Here is a 6,806-nt window from a genome sequence, read left to right on the forward strand (position 1 = left end):
AATGGGGTCGTTTCCGGCCTGTTCCCTCCATGGAGAAGATGATCGAACAATGGCAGAAGGAAGGGTGAAGGCAAATGGAGGGAGGAAGAGCGTGCGACAACAGTTCCAAATCGAGAGGGAATGGCGAAGAGGTGGTGGACAGTTGCCACGGTACAAGAAGAGGCTACTGGGGAGCGAATGGTTGCCACAGAGGTCACACACTAACGACAAGGCCAAGTGAACCACATGCCATATATCACACACACCTTGATCTAGCTGACCATTTCTTTTGTGTTGCCTAATCACAAACAGTTCATCCGAGTGAACCGTATGTTGTATATCGCACACACCTTCATCTGGCTGCCCGTTTGTTTTGTTCCTCCTCATCGCAAACAATTAATTTAACTGAACCGTATGCCCTGCATTGCACACGCAACTAAAATCCAAACTGTGTTTGATGCATCCATCATCGCATACATTTTGCACCTTTTTGACGATTTTTTACACAACCGTTTGCGATTATTGCATCGCACACAATTTCATCGAAGGGTCTCTGATCATAGTGTCGCGTTAGCAGCATCCTGCAGAAGTATCACTTCACCATCATCATCACCACGCCGTCGTGTTGACAGAGCTCATCTACTACCTCGACGTCTTGCTGGATCAAGAAGGAGAGGGATGTCACTGAGCTGAACGTGTGCAGAACGCGGAGGTGTCGTGCGTTCGGTACTTGATCGGTTGACATGACAAGAAGTTCGACTACATCAACCGCGTTGTGAAACGCTTCCGCTTACGGTCTATGAAGGTACATAGACACACTCCCCCCTCATTGCTATGCATATCCATGGATAGATCATTGCGTGTGTGTAGATTAGGGATGGCAACGGGGCCCCATACCCGCCAAACCCATGGGGATTTCATCTATTAGGGGGTGGGGATGGGCGAAAAACATCCTCATGGGGATATTTACCAAACTATTGTATTCCCCATAGGGTACGACGGGGATGGGGGCGATATCCTATTCCCCAGACCCAATACCGATCGGGGACCTGGTTAGTAACTATGATACTGCGGTCAACCTTAAAATATTCACACAAAAACTTGCAGAAACAAAAAAAAAGCTCTGAAAAAACCCTTAAAACTATCTGACATCCTCACATCGGCTGCCATCATGACCAAGAAGTCAATATGGTCTAGATAAGCATTAGCAGGACAAGGACAACACCATGTATGTATGTTGATTATAGGGTGTCATATTATGTATATGAGTATGGGGAAATTTCATCCCCAGTCATGTAAACGGGGATGGGGATGGGATGATAGGGAATAGATGGGGATGGGGATGTTTTAGGTATCCCCATAGGGGATTGTCCCCATTGCCATCCCCAGCGTAGATTTTTGTTTTGTTTTCCATGCAACGATTCCCAACAGTGGTATTAGAGCCAGGTCTTTGGGTAGATGATATGCACAAGTAGAACACAAAGAGTTGTGGGCGGTGATAGTCATACTGCTTACCACCAACGTCTTATTTTGATTCAATGGTATTGTGGGATGAAGTGGCCCAGACCAACCTTACATGTGCACGCACATGAGACCGGTTCCACTGACTAACATGCAACTAGTTTGCATAAAGGTGGATGGTGGGTGTCTATTTCTCCTACTTTAGTTGAATCGAATTTGACTGCGACCGGTCCTTGAAGAAGGTTAAAATAGCAAACTTGACGAAACACCATTGTGGTTTTATGTGTAGGTAAGAATGGTTCTTGCTACAAGCCCGTACACTACACCATGACACTACAAAGGCGACATGCATCTGTTGGTATAGGTGAGAATCGCCGACGCTTATTTTGTCTCAAACTGTACCGACACACAGTATGTCGGAGTTATATAAGCTCATGACATATTATCTATCGGCAAAGCTCCACAGGAGCACCGACGTCATTTCTGTTGGTAGATGAAATCTTTAGCGATTGCCAGTGTGTCGCCGATTCATGTGGACACCAAATGTGTTGGCGTTCTTCGCCTCAGCCCACAGCCAAAAATATGGCGTGAAAAGAGAGCCATGCGCACGCCATACGAGCAGAAAAAGGCAAAGATAATAAAAAAACCCTTCGATCCCAAATCCCCAATCCCCAATCTCTCAGGCTCTCAGCCCTCGACCTAATCCACTGCCGCCCCCGACCTGCGCCGCTGCCCCGACCCACTGCGCCGCCGGCCATACCCACTGCGCTGCCGCCCCGCCTACGCGCCGCCACCCGTCCGCTGGCCCTCCGTCGCGCCACAACTCTCTAGCCCGTTGCGCACCACCCTTCCAGGAGCTGCAGCTCCGTCCGCTGCGCGAGGAGCAGCAACACCGTCGACCACCACCGGCAAGGAGAAGCAGCAGCAGCGCGTCCACCTTGCCGAGGAGCAGCAGCGTGTTCACCTCGCCGAGAGCAGCAACCTGTCCACCTCGTCGAGGAGTAGCAACTCGTCAAGGATCCACCTCCACGGTTGACCTCCATTCCTGCTACTTTCCTCTGCCCCGTCTACTGAATTCAAGAGGTGATTTACCTTCTGCAATTACTAATGGCCCGATTGAATAATGCTTGTGTGATGATCTGATTGGATGACTTGCATGATATTTTTTCAGTTTCAAATTTTTGTTGTTCATTTTCTATTTCAAGTAGTTGCAGATTTGGTTGTGTGAACACTACTTAGTGTGATCTGTGTAATGCCTACTGAACTATTATTTCATCATAGATAGATCTCTCTAGAAGGCATATGATTAAGCATATCCAGGCCGGTTTTAAGTTTAATGTCCATGTTTTAAGTTTTTTTCTATTTGATATGCATGTTCATAGTGAATGACATTTTTTTGCAGCAACATTGATATTCTGAATCTCTACAGCAACATCGATATTCCGAATCTGTACATTTCACTTGTAGTCTCTGAATTAGTTGTGAAGGTGCAGTCACCATGGACAAAAGGTGGATGGATGAGCCTAGGTATAACACACAATTTTAGTGGTTATAGGGCGCTTAGCAATTATTTAACTACATTTGATCTGATGCACATGTATATTTATATAACATGTAGGCACACAAAGGTGTATTTGGAAGGGGTGGAAAAATTCTTAAGCTTTGCATTTAGTAATTCATACGGAAACAAAATATTATGTCCTTGTAAGAACTGTTCAAACTCATTTTGGAATGAAGAAAGAGAGGTGCGTGAGCATCTGGTATGTGATGGGTTTCTCCGTGGGTATAAAGCTTGGATTTTTCATGGAGAATCTAGTTCTTCTTTCTTGAATGTTCCTGACGCTCATGAGAATGAGGTTGAGGAGGAGTCACCCGAAGAGGATGACATTTCTGATTTGCTTCGAGACTTAGGGGGTGGTTTAGATAAGGAGGGGGACTTTGAAGATGACACAGTTTCTGAGCAGACTGATGCATATTTAGAAGCTCTTCAAAAGTTAAAAAATGACTCTAGTCAAGAGCTATATCCTGGGTGTAAGAAGTTCTCAAAACTACGTTTCATAATTAGACTACTTCATGTCAAATTGCTTGGTGGATGGTCAGATAAAAGTTTTAACCTGCTGCTAGATCTACTTAATGATGCTTTTCCTGAAGGGTCCTCACTAGCGAAGAACTATAATGAAGCTAAGAAATTGGTGAAATGCCTAGGACTTGGATATGTTAGTATTCATGCATGTGAACATGATTGCATCCTTTTCTGGAAAAACCATGCTAAGGCTGATGTTTGTCCAATATGCAATACTTCATTTTGTACAATATTATGGTCTACAAAATCACATCTATTCCATCCTGACTTCATTTCGTTGCTTGTGCTTGTCATTTTCTAAGATTTCTCAAAGATACAAGTTCTTTTGCAGGGACAAATGGCAGAAAGTAGCAAGTAGTGAAGTTGATCTAGGATGTTCCACTGATCGCTTTTGACCATAACATGGAACATTGTCGACGCATTTTGAGCATATGGAAGTTGATGTCGGCTTGATCGAAGACTGGGTATCTTCCATAATATTTTGTAGTAGTCAAGTGATAAAATGATCGGTCTTTTGAGAACTTGCTCATATTTTGTAATAGGACATGACCAGAATGTCGACTCTGACATATGCCACTTGGCTATTTTCTTAGTGGATGTAGCTACTTGAGTGAAGAAACCCAGTGAATCTTCTATGAATGTTGAATGGATGATGTGCCTGTTATCTTGTTATGAATGGAACAGTGTAAGTGGAATCATCTATATATCTTAGAATGAATGCATTGCTTGTTACCTTGTGATGAATGGAAGAGTGCAATTGTATTGCATATTGAACATGAATTGAAATGTATAACCCTCGCACTAAGTGTGTCGGTAGAAGTGTTCATGTCACATTATCTGTTGGCATAACACACTGCAGATAAACTGTCGGCATAGAAATGGACAATGAACTATCTATCGGCGCATGTAGTATCAGACAGACTGTCGGCGTAGCTATGGCATCACTTAAACCGTCGGCATAGAGCTGTTTGTCGCTGCAGAAATGTCTGTCGGGAAAGATCTCACTAATGTTGTCATGTTATCTGTCAGAAAAGGTTTATCCGTCGGCAAAGCCCTTTCCCGACAGGACTATAGGCGACACCCACCTTTATGTCAGGAAAGGTCTCTACCGACATAAAATGTGTCGCCGTAGGTGACTTATGCCGACAGATTGTCTAACGCTGCTTTGAGTGTCATGGTGTAGTGGTAGCAGCCACGTAAAACTTGCAACAACAAAGTAGAGGACGTCTAACTTATTTTTGCAGGGCATGTTGTGATATGATATGGTCAAGATAGGATGTGATGAACATTATTGTATGAGATGTTCATGTTTTGTAAGATATCTGACAACCGACATGAGCCTTGTGGTTGTCTCTTTATTGTATGAAATGCACACGCCATGTAATTGCTTTACTTTATCACTATGCGTTAGCAATAGTTTGTGTCACCCCGACTCAGAGAAACAGGAACGCCCCGTATTCCAACCCAGAGATCGAGGAGAAGTCTTCTGGAATACGACACTGCTTAGCATAGAACAAATCAGCTCTTTATTACAATCTATATTGGGTACAAGGGGTTCCGATATAATGAGGAATTACACTGGCACGACAACACTACGCCTGGCACGGTTGCTCTATGCAAGTAGCAGAACAACTCGAAGCAGCGGAATGACTTCTAGCAGCGGAACAACGACGACGTGGTGAACTCCACTCCACAGGGACTCTGGCTGGAACCCTTATCCTAGCTCGCAAACAAGGAATCCACGGCAAACAAGCAATCAAATCCGGCATGACCCGCAAACTAGCATGACACGCCAGGTCAGTACATTGAATGTACTTGCAAGCTCACAATAACCAGAAGCATTCAAGACAAACAACAGCATGTCAATTACATGTTAAGCAGGGATTATCATGAGATCATCAGAACAACATGGCATTAACAACATGGTATAGCTAGAACAATATGAGCATGGCATGTGCATATAAACATGATGACACTATCATGCAACATGATGACACTATATGCACCACTTATTCTGCTCGGTTTACCTCGTAACCATGACATGCATCACGTACCAGCCTCGTACATCACACGATCATCTCAGGATCAAATCAAGCTTGGTATAAACAATATCGTAGTAATCATTAAATGACCACAAGGAGCTTGATCTTTTCCCACGATTCTCGCACAACATCATGAATGTCCAACAACTCGGTATCCTCGATACCACAGTGATCATCTCACGTTCACATAAAGATCAACCAACTCTGGTATCCACGATACCTCCGTGATCCTCTCTTGATCACAACCAATCTCTTTCTCATCATCGAACCGGGGTTGTTGTTAAGCAATTTATTATTATTATTACTGTTGACCCATAGTGTGAACAACTACGAACTAGGCCCTTATCCACGGGCGCGGCTACCGATAGATTTAATACACTCTGCAGAGGTAGCGCACTTTACCCACACCATGGAACCCATGGCCTCGCACTCCCATTCGGCTGGACCAACGTCATTCTGATAGAACTCTCCCATTGCCATGACACTCTTACGGCAACTCCGACCAACTCCCCACTGGGCTTAGTCCTGGGTGACCCAGCCTACCAAAGGAAAAACTACCACCGTCGTGGAAAATAAACAATCCGAAACGGGGACACGGTACCATAACAACAATGGGTCCACAAGATTATGTTTCCTTACCGGGCCAGGGTAACGCATGCCCATAACCTTGCCTCGTTGGAGGCACCGACAAAAGGCATGGCAACGAACGACTAACGGCCTCCCCATAAAGGGAAATGTGGTTGCACTTGTCAGCCCGATATGGTGGCACCATGACTCAACCAACAGTTGCTCTAGTTCAATTTAATTCGGTTAAACTTGAATGCAATATGCTGAGCCATGATAAAATAACATGATGCAATTACAATGCATGAGCATGATATAAGCATGGGGTGTGACAACCATATCAACAATGAATCATATCCAACTGAGCATGGCATAATGACAAGCATGAATATCACAAGTACAACACTACTCATAAACATAGCAGAACTACTACACTACAAAAATGACACATCCATGACATTTTGGGCCGAATGATTTTTTTCTATCATGCTTATGAAACTTCTATGATGATAATTGTGACAAAACCCGGTATCATCATAGATGTGGTGGGCTCCTACATCTATGACAAAAAATCATGACAGAAAATGGGCTTTTCGTCCTGGGCGGGCCGGAGACGCAGCTGCATGACATTCTTTGGCCGTCCATGACGGAGAAAACCGTGGTAGAAGCGAGGGCGA

General features: G+C 44.3%; 1 long non-coding RNA gene across 2 annotated transcripts; it reads left to right on the top strand.

Moving 5' to 3' along the window:
- The first annotated feature begins 2,064 nt into the window (after window positions 1–2,064).
- LOC125521259 (uncharacterized) lies at window positions 2,065–4,245 on the top strand. 2 transcript variants are annotated; one of them, XR_007289123.2, is made up of 3 exons: window positions 2,065–2,523; window positions 2,843–2,967; window positions 3,855–4,245. It is a non-coding gene; the product is annotated as an uncharacterized LOC125521259 (long non-coding RNA). The 2 variants fall into 2 exon arrangements; XR_007289122.2 differs by lacking the exon at window positions 2,843–2,967.
- Window positions 4,246–6,806: the final 2,561 nt, after the last annotated feature.

This window comes from Triticum urartu, chromosome 7A (genome assembly GCF_056163025.1).
Source record: "Triticum urartu cultivar PI428250 chromosome 7A, HENAU_Tu73, whole genome shotgun sequence".
NCBI lineage: Eukaryota > Viridiplantae > Streptophyta > Magnoliopsida > Poales > Poaceae > Triticum > Triticum urartu.